General features: G+C 46.3%; 1 long non-coding RNA gene across 5 annotated transcripts in view; it reads right to left on the bottom strand.

The window, feature by feature from the left end:
- Positions 1-4,708: 4,708 nt before the first annotated feature.
- The window catches only part of LOC308189235, a 48,393-nt gene continuing 31,853 nt past the window's right edge, over positions 4,709-21,248 (bottom strand). Inside the window, exons 9-11 of one of the 5 annotated variants that reach the window (XR_013946176.1) lie at positions 19,781-19,898; positions 8,250-16,669; positions 4,709-5,346 (exon numbers count right to left, since the gene is read on the bottom strand). This is a non-coding gene — a long non-coding RNA (uncharacterized lncRNA). The other 4 variants (XR_013946178.1, XR_013946175.1, XR_013946177.1 and 1 more) reach the window with 4 other exon arrangements.

Below are 21,248 nucleotides of genomic sequence, written 5' to 3'. Positions count from 1 at the left end.
GAAATCCGGCTTTCTGAGCCCGTTTCGGGAGCGCTCCCAGCCCGGGACTCCGGGGCCCCGGCCGGGATCTGGGAGGCCGGTGGCGACCGGGGGTGCTCCGGGACCCCCCCGGCACCGGGCAAGCAAAAACCCCAAGGCAAAACCGTGTCCCCAGCCGCCCCCGGCCGCTGGAGGTGCGGGCACGGCGAGCCCGGCACCAGAGCCCTTCCCTCACCCCCCTCTCCTGCTCGGTTAGCTTTTTTAAAAATTTATTTTTATTATTTTTAATTATTTTTAATTGTTTCCACTATTTCCCACCCCCAAAACCCGTCCCCGCGTTGCCTTCTCCCCGCAGCTTGGGAGCTCAGTTCGCACCGCTGTCTCTCCGTGCCACCCCGGGGAGGGACGGGGGATTTTTTATTTATTATTTTTAGGGTTGTTTTTTTTTTTTTGACAAAATCGAGCATTTTTTTTCCTCCACGTGGTGACCCAGCGGGGATCCCCCCGGCTCCGGCTGCCAGCAGCTCCGTAAGGCAAAGCGTGCGCTGGATAAGGCGCTCGGGACCCAGGAATTGCCGTCCCGACCCCAAAAACCCGCAGCCCCGGTGCTGCCCCAAATCCTCCCCGCTTCCCTCCGAAGGCAGGCTGAGCTCTGGCCGTCTCGGGAAAGTTGTTAGTAAGCAGGATCCGACCAAGCGCCGGCTGTTAAGGGTTTTATTTCATATATTTTATATGAAAAAAGCGTTTGGGGGATTGCATTCGATCTCCCCATCCCGCTTGGAAACGCGCTGAGCCGCTAAAACCCTAAAAGTTGGATGGGAGAATTTTTTTAAAAAAAAAATCCCCGTCTCACAGCAGAGAGCGCCTGTGCCCCCCCCCCCCCCAAAGGCACAAAGTTTGGGGTCACTTCGCCCCCTTCCTTCCCCGCTTCGAGCCGCCCAGCCCCTCGGCAGGTTGCAGGGAGCTCGGAGCGCCGCTGGCCGTGCGAGGAGAGCAGCCCGCAAGGAGCGCAGCCCTACAAAGCACCCCACTGCCTGGGGCGGGAGGCAGCCGATCCCTTCGGCTGCTCTTTAAAAACTTGGGGGAAAAGCGAGAAAAAGAAAAGAAAAGAAAAAAAAACACCTTGTGGTAAAGCCACCCGCTTGCTTTCCCCGGGAGGGCAGGCGAGCCGCTGGGAAAAAAAAAAAAAAAAAAAAAGGAAAAAAAGGGGAAAAAAAGAAAGGAAAAAAGAGGAAAGAAAAGGAGCCGGCGGCGCTCCCGACGGCAGAAACGAAACGGCCGGGACGCGGCGGCTGCCGGGGAGAGGAGAAACCGGAGGAGGGATGGGGATAGGGGATTGGGAACAGGGATATGGGATTGGGATGGGGAACAGGGGATGGGGATAGGGGATGGGGATGGGGATAGGGGATTGGGAACAGGGATATGGGATTGGGATGGGGATAGGGGATGGGGATAGGGGATAGGGGATGGGGATAGGGGATGGCGATGAGGAGGGGATGGGGATAGGGGACGGGGCCGCCTCCCCAGAAAAGGTCCTGCCGACTTCCCCTCGGTTCCCTAAGCCGCACGGAGCCCCCTTCCCCGCAGCGCCCCCAGCCCCCTCGCACCACCCCTTGGCGGCCCCCCCGTGCCCCCCGTCCCGCCTGGGTCTCGGCTCCAGCCCTGCCTCTGCCCCGGCTCGGCTCCGGGCGCTCCCCACGAGGTTTTACTCACGCAGCCCGGCCTCGGCCGGCCCCAGCCCCGCGCCACGGGCCGCTCCCTTGCTTTATTTCCACGCGGGGCCGTGGGGAAGCTCCCCTTCGCCCCCTTCCCCCCCCCCCCCCCAAAAAAAAAAGCGGAGCCGTCTGGCGAGCGGCGCCGAGCCCCGGCCGCCTCCCACCTGAGGCGATTTTCGTTCTTACACGTTTTGGGTTTTGTTTTTTTTTTTTTTCTTTCCTTTTTAAACCGGAGCAGGGCAGGGGAAAAAAAAATCAAAAAATCAAATAAAACCACCCCCGGGGCTCCACGGGGAGCCGTGCCCGCCGCGAGTGGGACGGAGGAGGCGGGGAGAGAAGGGGGTCGGGGAGGCGGATGGCGAAAAGGAGACCCCGAAAGCGGCTCCCCCCCAAAACTCTCCCCCTCCGAGCTTTCCGCGGCCTCCGACCCACGGCCCCGGTCCTGCGTGGGCCGGGGGCGTTTGGGGGGGACCCCGCGGCCTCGGGTGCAGGGCCCCGGCCTGGCGTTTGCACTTTTCTTCTTCTTATTTTTTTTTTTTTTCCCCTTTTGTTCAGCCTCGCCGCCACCTCGGGCTCCCCGAGGCGCCTCACAGGGGCGACCAGCCTCTTCTGTCCGTGTCCCCCCCCCCCCCCCGGCCCCATGTGAACCCCCCCCCCTCCCGGCCCCCCCTTCCCCTTCAGCCGGGAGGAAGGAGCCGGGTGCACCTGCGAGGGCCGCTCCCCGGCCTCCCCCCTCCGAGGCCGCAACAGGTTTTTCCCTCCTGCGCCGCCTCCCCCAGCCTGGGGGGGGGGGGAGAGGGAAAAAAAAAAAAAAAAGAGCCAAAAAAGAAAAATGGGGGGGGGGGGGGAGCGGGGCGGGGCCGTGCCGGGAGGAGGAGGAGGACGAGGAAGAGGAGGAGGAGGAGGAGGCAGCGTGGCTCTGCCCGGGGGGAGCCCGGGGTCACGCCTGTGTGTGTGTGCCGGGTGTGTGTGCGTGTGTGTCCCCCCCCCGGCGAGGAGTAAGTGCCACCGCTCCGCCTTCCCCTTTTCGCAACGTTGACGCAATCTATAAATAGTGGAACAAAAGGAGCAACTTCCTCGCAGCTTTGCTGAAACGGCACAAAAAAGGCAACCGGGGGGGGGGGGGGGGGGGGGAGAGAGAGGAGAAGAAGAAGAAGGTGGAGGGGGGGCGGGCGGGTGGGTGGATATTTTGATTTTTTTTTTCTATTTTTTTTTCCCTCCGGTTAAAAGCCGGAGCCTCCCTCCCCCCCCCGCTACTGGGAGCTGAGAGCTGCGGGGTTCTTATTCTCCTTAGGATTTGTTTTTTTATATATATATATTATCATTATCATTTTTCCTCGCTGCGAAGCGCTGGGCACCGGCAGCGGGGGGGGGGTCCCGTCCCTGCCGCCCCCCCCCCCACACCCCCAGTTCGTGACAGTAAGTGCCGGGGACACGCGTGGCCGTGGGGTGGGTTTGGGGTTTTTTTGGGGGTGCGGGGGGGGGGGGATGAGGAGGGCGGGGGGGGGTCACATTTGGGGAGGGGGTGCGCGGGGCGGGCAGGCTGCGGGCGGGGGCAGCGCGCTGCGGAGCGGGGAGGGAATTTGGGGGGCCGCTTGTTCGCGCTCCCCGGCGTGTGCGCGCACGGGGGGGGGGGGGGGGTCCGTGTCGTCTGTGTGCTTCCCCCCCCAAAAAAAAAAATCGGGGAGTGGGGGGGTCGCGCGTGTCCCGAGCGGCGGCGGGATCGGTGCGGGCAGGGGCAGGGGGGAATTACATCATCCCTATGGGGGATGCTGCCTCCGCGTGCACGCGGGTAGGGGGGGGGGAAAGCGCGGGGGCGCGCCTCCCCCCCCCCCCTTCCCCGCGCCCCCCCGCCCCCCCCCCTCGCCGGGTCCCTACTGTCGGGGGGGGGGGGGGGGGGAGAGGCGCGCCCCCGCGGCACCCGCGAGCGCGCCGCCGAGTGTTTACAGTGCTCACGCAGCCGTATTGTGACGTCGGCTGAGTGACAGCCCGCCTGGCCAACCGCGCGCGGCCCCGCCGCCCGGGGCTGCCCGCCAAGGCCCCGCCGGCCCTTCCGTTGGCGCCCCGCCCACCTCCCTCAGCCCTCCCCCCCCCCCCCCCCCCAACGTCCCCTCAGAGGAGGGGGCCCGTGGGGGGGGTCCCTGAGGGCGGCCCCGTGAGGGCGGCCCCCGGCGGGCGGCGGGTCCCGGCCCGTTCCCCTGCTCCAGTCCCGGTCTCCTGCCCGAGCCGAGCCCCGAGCTCCGCTGCCCCGAAAGTTAGCGGGGGGCCGAGGCGGGCTGCTGAGGCGGCGGTCACGGGTGTCCCCCTTTTTGTAGGATATTTGTCTTTACGGGTCTCCCCCTTTGTAGGGTACCTACGCTTACAGGTCTACCCCTTTGTAGGGTACACATCTCTACACCTCTCCCCCTTCGTAGAATATGTACACTTACAAGTCTACCCCTTTGTAGAATATACATCTTTACGGGTCTACCCCTTCACTGCATATATACGCTTACAGCTCTCCCCCTTTGTAGGATATAAACGCTTACAGGTCTCCCCTTTGGAGAACATACATCTTTACCACCTCTCCCCCTTTGTAAGATACACATCTTTACACTTCTCCCCCTTTGTAGGATATATATCCTTACAGGTCTTTCCCTTTGTAGGATATACGTCTTTACACCTCTCCCCCTTTATAGGATATACATCCTTACCGGTCTCTTCACCTCTGTAGGATATATATGCTTACAGGTCTCCCCCTCTGTAGGATATACATCTTTACAGCTCTCCCCCTTTATAGGACATATACACTTACAGGTCTCCCCCTTTGCAGAATATTCATCTTTGCTGGTCTCCCCCTTTGTAGGATATATATCCTTACTGGTCTCCCCCTTCGTAGGATATATATGCTAACAGGTCTCCCCCTTTGTAGGATATACATCTTTACAGCTTTCCCCCTTTGTAGGATATATACACTTACAGGTCTTCCCCTTTGCATAATGTTCATGTTTACTGGTCTCTCCCCCTTTATAGGATATATACATCTCTACAGCTCTCCCCCTTTCTAGGATACATACATTCACAGCTCTCCCCCTTTGTAGGATACCCACATTTATAGGTCTCCCTGTTTATAGGATACACACATTTTGAGGTCTCCCTGGCACACAGCTCTCCCGGTGGGATAGAGTATCCCACCGGGAACACCCGGGCGCGTCTGCCTTCCCGGAGCACCCTGCGGACACAGCCCTGGCGGCACCGTCAGCGATGGCGCGCTCGCTGCTTTAACCGTGTAGATACTTACACTTTTTCCATTATCCATAATTAATGGGGCAAAACACGCTCGTTTTGTTTTCGCCAAACTCCGCAAGGGAACAAATGCGCGCTCTGGAAGCACCCTGCCGGCCCTCGCGTTCACGCAGGAGGAAAACAACCCATCATAAAAGAGCGGGGCCGGGGAGGGGGGGACAGAGATGGCGATGAGCCCCCCTCTCGTCCTGAGGGCGAGGAGCTGCCACAGCTGGCTTTCCCAGCGGGGTCGCGGGTCCTGACACCGGGACGCGAGGAATCTGCTGGCTGCTCCCCGAGGGGCTCGGTGTCCGCGTAAGCCAGCGGGGGGCTGGCCGGGGGCCGCAGCTGGCTGCGGGAGGGCTCCCTGGCCGTGCCGCGCTGGGAGCTGTCGGGATTTTGGAAAAGTGGTTGGAAAGGGACGTGGCTTAGGGATAGGGGTGCGGGGAGCACGGCCAAGCTCGGCCACCGCGAGCTGAGCCTGTGTGCACCCCGAATCCGCTCGGCTCTGAAACGCAGGCCTGTGCATCAGGCTCTGCAGACCTGTCGCGCTCCCAGAGACAAACAAATCTCAATTCAATATCCCACGTGTAAAGGGATTAGCGCTCAGCAAACACAACAGGAGCGTATTTTCCCTGTGTTATACGTATGCCCTAAATGAAGCCATGAGTGGAAGGAGGTCCGCGTGTATGTGCACACACACCCAGCCCCATCTCCTCGCGTTACCAGCCCCTGCTGTTTTAACTATCAAAAAGCATCGGAAACGAGAGCCGGATTAGTAGGGTACACAGAAAAGTGAAACTACCTTAATTCACCGGGAGGTCGAAAGCAGTGCCTAAGTACACCCAGTGTGTACTTTTACGTAATGTTACCTTCCAATACCAGTGCTTTTCAGGTGTGCAAGATCAAGATAATGTTTTTCTGGTCTTATAGAAAATATAGCTTGTGGATCACTAATGGATCTAAGTCTGTTTTGCTTTAGATTGCCTGAATTACAGACATGAGTACTTTAGCATATGATTATCTGACCGATCATCCCTTTCCCTTCTCACACTTGAGAAAGATTCTCGGTCACCTTCTGCTCCAGCGTTACATTTGGGACCGCTCTGGCTGCACCATGTGGTGGTATCTGATGGTTTTTCTTTTAAAAACATAATTCTGTCCTCCGTCCCCCAGCTGTGTTAAAAAACACGGTCTCATGATATTCCTAGTGATAACGAGCAGTTCTCCCTGCTGACCCTAAAGGCCTCGGCTAGGAATTGCCAAAGCTTTCGTTTAAAACGTAAACCACATTTCTCAGCCATAAAGGGTGTCCTGAGCTCACACTTGGAAACGGGACCGATACGGACAGCGCGGTCTTCCTGGTTCGGCAGGCAGGCACTTCCAGCGTCGCTGCCTTTTTGCACAGTAGCACTTTAACAAGCAGCAGCCATGCATAGCTAACAAGGCTGCAAGTCCACTTACTGCTTTTCAGAAGCCTGTAACCCGGTCCTAAACGAGCAGAAACGTCCGCTGTATATTGTTGCTGCCATATGACAGAACTATTAGCAGCGGGGAAGTGCAGTGGTTATTCTCGATGGGCAAGACACGGTGGGAGAGGAAAAGTTTTAAAACATGGAGCCTGAGGCACAGAAAGAAAGCAGCACAGATCTAGCTATCCTTTTATAGTAACTGTTGTTTTCTGGAAAGGGGGAAAGAAAACTCTCCCTTCCTTCCAGCAGCTAGACAGGGATGGCGTGACCCTCCTAGCTGAAGACTGATAGCATTCTTGGAGAAATCTTTATGTAGCTTTCATTTCTAGTAGCTGGAAATTAGAAGTATCGTTTTCACCAGTTGCTTCTCCTGACACCGCTTCTGGGTTCTGCTCTTACCTTTTAGTTATACCGAGGGATGTCTAAAAGGGCAGTTTTCAAGTTTGGCATTAATGCTTCATAAAAAGTAATATATTTTTTTCAGAAATTTTTAAAGTATTTTAGTGGTTTTGATGAATATTTTCTCTATGTACAGTTGATGTTCTTAATACTCTATATGCATAAATGGTATTAGCCAAGCGGGGCATTACTTTAAAATGTGTGCTTAATGTGTACAAAAGAGACACCTAGCACAGACCGAAAATGTACTCTCAGCATATGTGAGAGCTACAAATATATCTCACATAAATAAGATTAATGCAAATTAAGAAATCAGAAGTGGTTCATCAGATGGGAAATACACACTTTAGACTGCATGAACAATTAGAAAATAAATGTGCTGAATACTAGGTGACACTAGCTGGCAAGGCAGAATATCGAAACAACTGTACTTTTTCAGGGCTCTTAATAATCTTGTTTCTGGCTGAATGTGGTATGTGCCTGAACATCCTTTCTTATAAAATAATAAATTTCACAAAGATCCTACTGTATGACAGTGTACTGACTGGCTGTCACAACTACTGACTAAATATTAATTTTGGTAGTCTTTCCAAGTTAAATCTATGAACTACTATACCTGGATAACTTCTAAATCGCTACCCACAAGTGAAACTCCAGTAAACCACTTTTCTGACTTGCATATTGTCTGTCCTTGTTTGTAAAGGTTTGTTTAGTAACTTACTTGACATTTTTTTTTCTGCACTTGTTGGTTAGAGAAATATGAGATAGTCTCTTTTGATTTGGAGCTTAGCTCATTTTAGCTTTATAATGCTAAACGGCGAGATAAACACTGAAGACTAACAGTCTTCAGGACCTCCGCATTAGTGCAATCACTTCAGTTTCGTAACTCCTACAGATTTTTATCCCTTACAAGCATTAGAGCAATGATTTACATACCAGCGAGGGAAAATGAAAACGAGGAGGAAGCTCATTATAACCCTGTACGTGTACTCGGTTTCTCCTAACACAGACTAGATTAAACCTGGCCTGTGCCACAGGAACTGTGAAGGGTGAGAGCAAAGGCTCCTTTCTGATTCACGTCCGTACGCAGTTAACGCTCTCTTCACTCGACAGAGCAAACCGGACCCCAAATGGGAAGGAGGATCTGGGCTACTATTCCTTCACCTTCGCTCCTCACCCCCACCCCTTGAGCTGTACAGAAGGGATCAGGCTGCACTATTTTAGAAGCTGGTGCAGTATGCATGCTTCCTCAGTATATTGGAGAGCTCGCTGTAGGGACGCACGCTGCTTCACAACACCCTTCACTCAGGACCGTGCCTTATCAACAGAGCTGAGCCCTCAATTCCCCTGTAAATTCCCCTGCAAATGTACAATATTTTTAGTGATGTATACAAATAAAAAGATTATTGATCTAACTTACCTTTGACACATGGCTTTGAAAGCTTCAAGTTTGACGCTAGTCATAAAAACCATACACTCAGTGCTACAGGCAAAGTCGACCTGTAAATATATGAGAAAAAAAAAAACAAAATCAAGTGACTTAGCATAATTTCGTGAACATGCTTAAAGACACTAGTTGGTTAACACATTGAAAAATATCCCTGCTGTCTCTGTCACCCCGCCACCTGAGTGCAGATTGCTTGTTACTGTTCCTGCAGACATTTCAAGTTACATCATACAGCTGATGTTAAATCTGTAGCAAGGTAGAAGATGGATTGTGTTTGGGGAAAGGTCTGGAATGGGAGCTAAGGCTAGGGTTGTAATTCTGTCCCTGTCCCTGTCTCTGAATTTCACCGGTGGCTTTTTGATTCAAAGATAAAGACAATTAAAACTGTCCTAGGACTGAACCTAAGAGACAAAATAATGCATAAAGGATGCTCCAAAGTTACATATATTAAGGTTAGGAAAAATCATAGAATATCCAAGTCGGAAGGGACCCACAAGGAAAAATCTAAATTAACCTAAGACCTGAAACAAGTATTTCGCAAGACTATGTTTGCTTGTGCATTTGTTTTTTTCAAAATACAAAAGTCATTGTTCCAGAGGCAAGATGCCTAGTTAACAGTGCCTACAAAGCTCATCCAGCTGGGAAGATCTCCCTGAAAGGAGTTCTCAGGCTGTAACACATCTCCACAAAAAGGACTTGAAAATCAGGATGATTGGGATCCAAAGACCTGACTAGGAAAGGGCACCAAGCCCCTTGTATCTCACCTAGGGAAGGATCCTCCTACAGGAATTGGGGAAGGAAGCCATAAGCCTCCCATATGTTGGAATAAGGAAAGGTTTTGGGGAGTGGTAGGAGATTCAGCACGAAGCACTGCAGAGATTCTGGGCTGCGAAAAGGCACCCAGGCTAGGGGAGCTGTGTAATTGTGGTAGTGTCTGTCAAGCAGACCAAGAGTGTGAGAGGGTACAAACAGTTTAACCTTGCCTTAGCCACTTCTACCTGAGCTCTGCGACTTTTAAAAGGAACAAAGTCTCACTCAAGGCTTTAAAAAGCTGTTGAGCTCTCTAGATAAAGAGCTGTATATTGGATCCAGGTATCCTTATTGTAGCTGTGAATAATAAGTGATCTTAGCATACAGACTGGCAGACATCTCGTTTGAAAGCAAGAACTGAAATATTGACAGGTTGGCAAATTTACAAGTAGTAGCCAACCTGTCCTTTTCTCATGCAAGAAAGTGATTTTGGAGGGAGAGGCTGCTGGAAATAGGCAAGAGGCAATTGAAAACAGAGGGGAAGATAAGAAGGTTCATGGAAAATGCTAAGCTGATGACCAAAGTCTTCATCAAGACTGTTAGCCTACTTTCTAATGCTGTGTAGATGAAAGAATCAAAGCCCACAGGTTATCTTGCAAATCACAGGGATCCTACCTCTCTGTGCCCCTGAGGTCATACGAGCCCATATGAGTGCCATACATTGCATGCTGCCTCCCCCTTCCTTTTTTTTTTTTTACTAATATATTAAAAAATCCCATTATTTTTCATGTCTTTCTACATCCCTTCTTGTACCGAGAAGTTTCGTAATACTTAAGCAGACGTGTTAAAATACAAGGAAAGATGTAGGAAGATAAGGTTATTTCAGGGAGAGCCTCGGCTGCTTTGCAGAAAAAGGAGCATTTTATTTCGTGGAAAACAAAACCTTCAACTGAAAGAGACTGATGTTTATATTATCACTAAAACTTTTGCTGAAAGGGGAAGAAACAGTAACTGCAGACAGCGGTTCAAAAGGAAGTTCTGTTACAGTCCAGACCAAAAAAATTAAGTTCTTACAGCGTATAAAATATGTAATCAACGCTGAGCTTCTGCATTTGCCTTAAATACTGAGCTGGGAGTGTCGACTGCTCCACTGCTAGTCTTTAATGTATCCAACAGCCATAATGCTGAAACCTATGCAAGGAGATAATTCATACAAAAGCATTCATTGAGCACAAAACTGTGATATTTGTCCAGTGAAACTTCTCCAGCTCTAACAAAGACACCATTCAAAAAAAAAAAAAAGCATTTCAAAGACCACTGTAGATGCTGGACATCGACTGATTCTTGAGTTAAAGTCAGACATCCGCTAGCCAAAAGGAGGAATTCAAAAAGGAGACCCTTTCAAGCCTCTGACTTTCAAGTTTGAGACCTCCAGCCTGAACTTATCTATGTTTTCACACATCACTAGCCGAGTCAGAAATACCCAGTGCGTACAAGGAAAACAATCTCTATCAGTGCATACAGCACCGACACGATAACGCGATGTTTTCCAAGCCTGGAGCAATTGTCAAGCAATTGCGATTCGTCAAGGCAACACGCTTGGCAGTCGGGGTCGTCTAACCTCGGGCCGTCTTCCACCTTATCCCCAGGCGGGTCCCGGTGGCTCTGCTGCCCCGCTTGCTCCCCTTTGCGAGCTGCCGGCGCCCGTTTCTCCTGCTGCCGGCACCGAAGAGCCCCGGGAGGCAGAGGCAGAGGCGATGGGTGCTGCTGCTGCACCACCACGGTTTATATAAGCAGCAGCTGCTTGGGTTTTGTTCCAAGACGAGCGAGGGCCTGCGCTGGGCAGAGGGGGCTCGGGGCCGGCTGATGATGAACCAGGGCTTTCCGCCGCGGGCTGGGTCCGGTTGGGGCTCGGGGGGCCCGGTGGCAGCTCTCAGGGCGCTGGGTCGTGTCTCTGAGTGAAATTGCCACTTCTAACTGCCTTTTAAAACAGAAAGACCCTGCCTCGTTCAGGCTGTTTTGATACAGCTTTACGTTTGCATTATTTTATTTTCATTTTAAAGGCCTTTATTCAACAAAACATAGCCACTTCGCAAAACAGGAGTCTTCTTGCCATCCAAGTTGTTATTGCGTAGCCATACAATTTTTACTTAATCATCTCCATAGCTAACCTCTGCTCCTTAATTTTTACATTTTATGATAGAAATTTTAATGGATTTTCTTTACTGGATGATTCAGTCTTCCAATTACAATTCATAAACTCCGTGTAGATGGAGAGTGGAATTCAATTAAAATGTAGCAGAAGAGCACTTCATTTTTTATCAGTTAAATGAAATAACCTCAGATGCACATAACATGTAAGGAAAAAGAATACATTTATCAGAACACAGTGCACTGAAAACTGATTTATTCAACAAGGCCTAATCGCTGCTAGTTGGTGAACTTAAGCGATTGTTTCTGGTCAGCACGACCTGCAGGACTTTGGAACTAGTACATCTCATCCTCCTGCCATTTTCACTCATGGACTCCAGCAGAAAAAGAAAAAAAAAAAAAGGAAATTGCCTGTTTTTTCATCCCTCCGTGGGTTTTTCAATTTTGAAAGTATTAGTCATTAATATAAAGTAAACGAGTACATTAAAAGGGAAAAAAAACTATATCAGAAGCAACTTCAGCATAGGTTATAGCTCCATGTGCTCTGCCAGCGACTCCCACCCTTTCGGTGGTTTGACTTTCTCTCAAACTTTGGCATCAAAAAACGTGTTGCATGGGATTTTTATTGTGTTATTTTAAAATATTCTAATAAATTTAACATTAATACAGGCTGCCCTACTTTCGAATTTAATTTTAAGTGGTCTTGTTAAAAGAGAAACATTCCATTTAAACAAAATAAAGTACACATATAGAACTCATTAAACTTAGATTAATAATTCCGGGAGGCCAGAGAAGTAATAGAAAACGTGGATTCCTTCCTTTCTGAATTATCAGCCATTTATGCTATCGGGTGTTCAAAACAGAATGGGTTCCTACTGTGCCTGCTGGTGTACACATAAAGTTAAAGAGACAGAGCCCTGGCACAGAGGTTTGCCTTAATTTGCTCAACACCTGAGGTGTTAAAAGTAAAGCCAAACAGGAGAGGCTTTTTATTTTATTTTTCAGTAAAGCACTGGCTGTTCAAGTGCGGATTTACCAGCGCCAGGAGGCAGAGGGTGAAAGGATGCTGTGAAGGGCTCCAGATCCTCCCCTGCTCCTCCATCCCTTCCTGCTCCGTTACCCTTTAAGCTCTGGCTGCATTCACCTATGCCTGTCGACTGAAAATTGGAAAGAACCTAAAGTAACCAGGGAACTGAACATAAGCAATGCTGACCTTCATCCCTGCTAAATTTAGAGACTTCCCATTGAATTTCCTTGTCCTTCCTACGTGTCTGTGGAGGACAAACCTAGCAGCAGGACAACTTCCCAAGTGGAAAGGAAGAAAATTATTTCTGATAATGTCCGAAAACTGTGGTCCTGGCCTGTTCAGTTCTGAAACATAACGTACAGGTTTGGCAGTACAGAGCTGTGGATTCAGTTTAATAAAAATCAGAATGAAATTCCTCCTCCCAAGTTACTGTGATGGGAACAACACTATCCCATGGATTTTCTAGGGATTTTCTTGCTCTTTTCTTTGATGGGCTCAAAGACTTCCTCTCTGTAGTAGAGAGAATCTGAAGGCAAGCATAAGGAACAAGAAAAAACACTAGTCAAAATTACAGTGGTAGCAACAAGTTTCTACGGAGATAAAGAGGAAGAAAGTTTGGTTTAGGTAAAGGCGTGATCAAGCGAGGAAAAAGAGATGAGGAAGAGACATTTTATTAACATATAAAATCTCTGAAACACCACAGACCGTGCAGTTAGCAAAGCTGACGCTGCAGTAACAGGGAGGACGAGGACTGCCTCAGGTTGGCTCTAGCTGGTTGAATGTAAAGAAGGAAAGGTCCTGAAAGTGTTTGTTTCACTATTGCATAGACTGGGCTGGTAGACAGTGATTCATAAATAGACCTTACTTGAGAATGTAAGAGAGGTCAGGCTGGTTCAGGCCAGGCCCGTTATCCTATTCCCAGCAGCAGACAGAGGCCAGGTCTCACCCAGGTGCTGTCCTAGCAAACAGCAGGACCAGGACAAGCACATCGCATATTGCCCGTGGGTCCCACGACTCAGTTTTTCTTAGCTCGGGGGGGGTTCCTGAGCCTGATACTGTTTGGCTTCACTAGGTCCCTCTACCAAGGTTTTCTGCAGTGTCTCCATGGATCTGTGTGGACTTCTTTCATCTAGACATCTTTAGGCAAAGGATCCATGAGTATATTTTCTGTGAACCTGCCTACTGCCAGCTTCATTTGATGTATCCTCATTTTTGTATTGAGAATGCAAAAAGCTGATCCCCGTCCATCCTTTTTCATGCGTCACCTTAAAAAAAAAAATATTGCTATTTTGAAGAAATGTTCGAGGGGTGCTGTAATTAAAGCCTCTGAAGTAGAAGCCGTTGCCTCTGTGCTGGAAATCTATTTCTTCTTAGCTCTACCGATCAGGCACCAGCTTACCCGCTCTCCGTGGCAGATGCTGAAGCTGCTATTGCACAGAACTCCTTCCAAGATCCCAGGGAACTGGAAGCTCAGCTGAGCACATTCGGAGAGAGCCACTCTTTCCCACTGTTAGGGAAGATGCATTAGAGGAAAAGACGCAGTCATGCATATTGTGCTCTTAAAACCCTGCTGGTCTTTCTGCGAGCAGAATCTAAAAGGATAGTAGGGAGTGGAAATGAAGAGAAGAAAAATTGCCAATCGACAGAAACCAGCCCCATTCTCAGAAAATTGCTCGCTAAGAATTAAAGCTCAAGGAATCGACGTAAACTTCAGCTGAAAACCGAAGTTAAAAAAAAAAAAAGAAGAAGATAAAGTAGTTCAAGCTTCCTCTAAAGGAGCGGGGCATTGTTTCTCGAGTTTGGCAGTAGACCTTAAACAGGCACAGCTGACATAACAATTAAAACAGCAGAAGCTTGTGAGAGTTTCCCAGTATTTCAGTAGGAGATTCACAGCCCGTAGAGTACACTCCCATTTTCCCTGCTACGGTTTAACAAGGCGCAGGAATATTTCTCGAGCAGACAGGAAAGCCCAGTTTTTATTAGTAAAAAATTGTAAGATGGATAGGTGAGACCCGTTTCCATTCTTAGGTAAAAATACAAACAGAGCCTTTTACTGCAAGGTAAGGTATATTGCGTCCTGGTACCGAGGAAGATAGGCAGCTACTGCAGAAAAATGAACTCTTAGGTGAACTCTGAGAGAAATTATGCAGACTCCAGTCAGTGTCAAATCTCTTAGACAGGCTGGTATGACTGAAACAAGAGGTTAAGGGAGATGCTGAAGATGCTAGGGTACTCTGCAGAAAGTCTTTCCCTTTGGGTTTGCAACTCTAGTTAAAGTGTGGATTACAAAGTCTTTGTGGATTACAAAATAATCTGTAGTGTTGCAAAATAGTTTGTCACTAGGTTTCACCTAGGCAACACCCAGTCTCGGCTACAATCAGACTGGGTTCGGCCACAGGATCTGATTTTATTTCCGAAGAATATGTTTGGCTAAGCGGGTAAAGAAATAGCACTGAAAGGTTCACATGACCCAAAGACAGGTGAAAGGAAAAGGCATCCACAGCTCGTGCTCCTAGGCAGGTAAAAAGAACATTGTTCCAGGAACTGTCAGTACCCCTCTTGCTAGAACGGGGCACCTGCTCTTGTCTGGTACGAACAAGAGCTCGTTTAGGAGTCCCCATTTGATAAAGGTAACTATGGAAGACCGGTCACTGCTGTTGGCTCCCTGCTACGATGTGCTGAAGGTTAGAAAGGTTCAGAGCCTCTAACGTTACCAGCTCTTACCCTAACCATTGCCTGGTTCTGCTTGGCTTAAATCAGAGCCATACGTCATAGGAAAGCTCCTGAGGATGGTCTTGCCCCTTGCTGGCTTGTTGACAAAACATAATTAATTATCACTTTGATTATCCGCATTTGTTTGGCAAGTCCCTGAAAAACAAAACCAAGCGTACTTTTTGTTCAAGGCAGAGGGTCCTGACTCAGAGATGTTTACAGAGTCCAAGCATCCCTCGAGCATCACAGAGGTTTTGAATATGAGCAAACCCCCCTCTCTGAATAGACCTGTCTGTCACCCCAACCCTTGGCACACCCAAGATGCGACTCACGAAGACGACCCCGTACTGAGTATCTGTGATTGGTTTGTCCAAAGTTTCACGAGAAGAAGACCTCTTTGTGTACCGTAGCCATCTGATGTGGCACGTGTCAGGCAGGGCTGCGGCTTCAGTCAGAACGCAGACAAAGTGCCGAATGTCCGGCGAGAGACTATAAATGCTGAGATGTTTTCACTGATCTTAACAGATGACTTAGAAGTGGATTTAATTGACCTGTCACCATCTAGGATCTCTCCTCTGGGAAGCAGAAAGCTCTTGATAACATGGTGTGTGACAGCAACCCCATAACCAAGTGTTTCAAATCAGTGGTGCTGCTTTTTTTTTTTTAAGTCTGAGAACTACAGATCCTACAGTTTCAGACCTGTGTGAAAGAATCAATCATCTGTGGTGGCACAGTGCTTCAGCTCTTTATCTTCTGAGGCAGGCTGCGATGACAACTGCTTTTGGGGGAGGAGGCACGTGGAACACCAAAACAACAGAAAAATGCCCCTTGGTTCACGAGAAAGACTCGTGAAGGGTAGCACTCCGCAGAGCAGTCCAGTGTTCCTATTAGGAATCTGCTGCACGGACCCCTACGTAAAAAACCAGACATCTTGCAGGCTGACAGTTCAAAATCCCTGAGGATTAGCGGTTGGTTAGGAGATTATGGATACTACTCCAGCCTGAATTTGAAACAGCAAATGAAAGTGCCGAGGCACTGATGGCTCACGCTGGACGGCCAGCCCCTTCACCCTTCCTGTAAAGAAAGCTGGAGGCACAGCAGGTTATGTCGCTGATCCGCGGTGGTATGTTTGCTTCTGCAATCAGTCGTAAAAGGGAATCTATTTCTGGTGTTTATTGTTTCTGATAGGCTGGATAACTTGTTAGAGAGTAAGAGAAAAGGCAGGAGTCACTCAGCACTACGAGTCAGATGGCACAGAAGTTACAAAGGTGATCACCACCGCCAGGGCTCTAAATACGTACGGCACTCAGCACAAAGCCAGTGTCTATCGAGGTCCCTGCGGGGAGCATCCAAGCACTAGAATAGGTCTTTTCAGGCCCTGGACTTAAAACACAGGAATCAAAGACGCACCGTATTGCTGGTGAATCTTTTATCCCTTGCTACGTGCAGGGGCAGCAGCTCGTGCTTGGAAACACGCCTCTCCTGCTTCCGTCAGACTTCCCTGTCAGTACGAGCGGACCGTGGCAACAGATGTGTCCCAGGAGCCCAGAATCACAGCTTGTAGGACACTTAGTGAGAGACACTGTCTTAAAGCATAACTGGAGCTTTACTCATGGAATTTAGAAACAAACCGTGTTGGTTTTTTTTTTTCCTTCCTCCACTGTACGTTTCCTCTTGGAAAAAGGAAATGTTATGGTGGGTCATGTACCTCTCCAGTAACAGCGCTGTCATAAACAGGTCCTGAAGAATCATGCTAGGGAAAACATTAAACCCCAGTAACTTTCAACTCTCTTATCCCTATAGAAAGAGATATATCTAGTATGTTAATTGAAACCATATTTCTTAATGTCCTTAGGTAGACCTAATTTACTGCATGAAATTAATTGTAGTATTACATGTAAAGTTAAAAGAATCACACAGCACATATACTGCACCATTTCCATCTTTGTGGTAGGATGGAAATAACGAAATCATGAATGTTTGTACTCACACCGCTATTTAATGCCCCGAGGATATAGAACACGAGGGTGCTTCAAGTAGCAGTCCACTGATAGCATCTAATAGACTCTGCTTGTCCAAATAATTTGGCCTTGTACTCACAGGGCGCATACACACCACCAATGAAATCTGTCTACTTAAGCACTCAAAGAAGGGGCCAAAAGCAGATGAGTTATTCATGCACTTTATAAAAATTGGGCAATTAAAATAACTTTCTGTGCTTGGGCAAACTTAGATGGAAAGCTGGGCTGTACAAATTAACACACGCACAAACTGCATTAAGAGAGCATCCTTCTCTTTATACTGGTCCTGTGTATCACAATATTACTCTGGGGAGCCCAAAACTACATACAAACACAATCTCTAATACTCCAGAGAAAAGGTTTTCTTAATTCTGACCCTCTCTTACTTATTCCTCAAAACTGGCCAGAAGAACTCCTGAACTTTTAAATGCCAATGATTATAGTTTCCAACCTCTACCCAACCATAGGATTGTCTTTCTGAAGTTTCTAGCACTTCGTCCAGTCTGATTTCAATCATGCTAAATAGGGGATTAGCATCTCTTTAAAACATTATTAAATTGGTTAAGATAGCTTAACTCAGAATGACTGCACATCATGTTTTCCCAGTTCTATCACACGCATTCCAATTATATGTTCTCCTGCTAACTTAAATACTATTACATCATTCCAGTTTAATTGTCTGTGGTTGTTTACCTCACTCAATCAAACTGCATATATTCTTCTTCTCCCTAACTGCTCCTTAATTATTCTTACTGTTTCTGAATGTCCTTATTTAATCTTAAGAAAGCCTTAAGAAAATTTTTCAAAATTATCAAATGACAAATTATTTGGCACCTTTGAAAACGGAGGTTAGAGCTTTCTATACTCTTAGCCGTACATTTTTCTCAGTATCATACTATCGAAAATAGACAATAGACCCTTTCTGGGAGTTGATTTCCATAATAGCTGCATTGGGCCTCTGAAGACATGCAGGGAAACTAAATTTTTCTTCCTAATAAATCCACTCTGGTTAAGTAAATATTTTCTTAAGTCAGAAAAAAAAGGATTAACTGATCAATAAAATATTAAATGGGAATGCAGAAAATAGAGTTCATATTTTATAACTTCAAACTATAAATGTGAATGTTCAGTTACTAATTTTATTGAATTAATAGCCATGTTGAAGAGCAAGTTCTGACAAGTAAAAGCAGGCTAGCTTAGATTTCAACTGTAAATAAAAGGAGACTTAGCAGTTCTGCATTTTTCTCAGTTTGTTTTATTCATTAAAGCATCTCACAATTTAGAACCACTATTCTCTCCTCATGAAACATCTTGGACAACAAGCTACTTCTTGGATTTTAATGAGAAGTCAAGTCACTCAACTTTCAGAGCCGTTTATAAAGCAGTATTTTAGTTCTATCCAGAAATTTTATTTTCCTTTCCTTGTAAAAAGTGTGAGTTAAACATTCTGAGGTTATTTGCTAGACATGTTCCTCCAACAGCTTCTCTGAGGAAAACTGTTTTTCTTCTAAACTATATTAATATAAAGATGGCAAAGGTTTGTGATTCATATGCTTGTTCCACACTTCTGTGGGAATTTTAACATACGGTTACTTTGCCTGTAGCAAACGAACTTAAAATGCCATCAATTACTGTTGGTAAATAAGACTCCCCAAATTAACTACATCGAATTGATAACAATCTTTTTCTGGATTGGCTTTTATTATAAAGGTTTGAAGACTTTGAAGTCCTCCTTCTAAGTTAATTCTCAAATAACATACGTAGATGTGTCTTACTTAAAAAAAAAATAGATAAATAAACCAAAGGCAAGTAAATCTAGATGATTTATGTGTCATATGAAACAGGAAAGTTATACCGAAGCCCCTTGGTTCTATATCAAGATAACAAGACAGATCTGCAAAAGTGAAGGGGGGCTACTTCTCTTACTTTCTTACTTAAATCTTCCTCTCTTTTTAACTTTCTTACTTAAATCTTGACTGAGCAGAAGTCACTTGAGTCTCTGTGTACTATTCACGTTTTTCATACAGCTGCTTCTAATAATTGAAACATTTCTAACACAATTTGAAGGAAGAAGGTACAAAAAAATGCCCGTTTTCAAATGCTCATAGCCTCTCCCCTTGCAGACCAAATAGAAGAACTATCACTGGAAAATAAACATTTTAATCTGAAGACTTTAACTAGCTATTGTATGAGATGAACACATAAGTCCTTAAGCAGCTACCAGATCTGTGTTTTTAGTATTTATCACAGTAATAAATATAATGAAATGTTTTTCTCATTTTCCTTCAAATTGAATTTCTTAGAAAGAACAGACATGCTAGTCAGTATTCTGAGTAGACTGAATTCTGTCAGCACTCTGAATAGGCAAATGATATTCATTCCTTCAATATCCTTGCTCTTTTATGTCACATATTTTATGCTCTACCGACAGCATATATATGAATGATTCCTGTTATAATCAAGGCCATGAATGCTGGTAACATGAACCATACATATTCTTTAATGTTGTTTTTGAGTACAGGAAAATAAAATAACTTGAGGTTTGGAGCACAAATACAAGTGATACTTTCTAATATCACTAACTAATTTCACTTTAGGGTTCCATTATGACAGCACAGATACTAGGTTTCATTTTTATTACTAACAGGCTTTACTTATCACAGTAAAAATAGGCTGTTAACCACAGAAAGTAAAATTGATCATCAAAGTTCTGGTTTTGCTTAGGACTTTCTCAGATTTTCTGTCAAATAATACACTCTAGTTATCTATATATGACTTAAAAGAAACTACGTATGTTTTGAATGCAGAATATTTCCCCATAATATCAACAAAGCAATACATACCTGAAGAGCATGTGGTTGAACCAGAAGCCAAGCTTCCTGTCCAGACGATTAAGGAGTGTAAGCAGGGTCATAGCACTGCTTGCGTGAATAGGTAAAATGTTTTCTCCTTGCCCATGATCTGTAAATAAAAATCATATGCATTTGAACTTCAAAGTTGAAACCGGTGAACATTAAAATATAAAAAAGGCATACAAAATACAAGAATACATCTATTGACAAAAAAAGATACCTGCATTTTTGACGATTTATCATGTGTTCAGGCTATCCAATTTCATCTCCACATTCCAGAATTTATTTTTCAAATTACTTCTTTGAATTCCATTTTATTTATTGTGTTGAGTGGAGCCAACAGAATTAGGAAAGAAGATAGATGCAAGAGCACTGTGATGGCAGGAACTTGTTGTTTAATGTGTTCTAAATTGCCAGTGAGGAAGATGCTCCAGCATCTCTAGATAGCCCAATTCCAGTCTTTAACTGTCCTTGTACTTAGAAGTATTTAAAAAATATGTAGCCTGTTCCTCTCTGTAAATTAAGATAATCTTTTCTTGTCCTTCCACAACCGGGTACAAAAGACAATTGATGACTGTCTTCTTCACAATAATCTTTAGATGTCAGATTATTTTATTTTCCCCTCAGCTCTCCCTTCTGTAGACTAAACAAACACAGCTCTTTCAAAACCTGCCTTATAAATCTCGCTTTCCAAAATCCTTTTCACTCGTGTGCTCTCCTATGGATTCACTTTTACCTGGGCATCAAAATCATTTGCCTTTTCTACGTATTATTTTAACACAGAGATAAAACAGTTTTATTCACTGGCTTTTTTTCTTTTTTTTTTCCTGGCCATTTTGCCTGAGTGTTCTTCAGTGTTGCTTCATCTGTAAAACTAGATACTACCAATGTCACTTGGAATTTTGTAGTGCTCTAGAACAGCAGGTCTTGTGGACCACTGAAACAAAATGAATCTGTCCATTTCTTCAGTAACTATTTTGGAAATCAGTAATGGCACTTAATTTTCTTTGAATGTAGAGTAATTCACTTGTTCTCTCTTTTTTTTTCCCTTCCCTTCCAAGTACTGGTTAAAATAGGAATTTTGTGTGCTTTCTGTTTAGCAACACAACTTGTATTTTTAGGTTTAACAGCTAAAACAAGAATTGTAATATTCTTACTAAATGAGCAGGCAGGCATAAATATCGTTTTCTTTGAGAATCAGGCATAAACAGAAGGAAGGTTTGACTCAAAGCCCGTCTCTCTCTCTGTCTGCAAACAGATACTAACGCCTTCTGAATTGGAGGTAGAAAAATGCTGCTAGCTAAAATGTGCACTGGAGTCCCTTTTGATGATTACACGATTATTAGTTCGTGGTAAACACATGTCACATTCCGCACTGTTTTCAATATGAGTTTTGTCTGAATAAAGCCGAAATATTCTGGACCAAGTAAAATAAAACAAAGGATGTAAGATAACAGAT

This window comes from Anser brachyrhynchus, assembly GCF_964034855.1.
Source record: "Anser brachyrhynchus genome assembly, chromosome: 1".
Classification (NCBI taxonomy): Eukaryota; Metazoa; Chordata; class Aves; order Anseriformes; family Anatidae; genus Anser; species Anser brachyrhynchus.
This window is presented reverse-complemented; position numbering and strand designations above follow the sequence as displayed.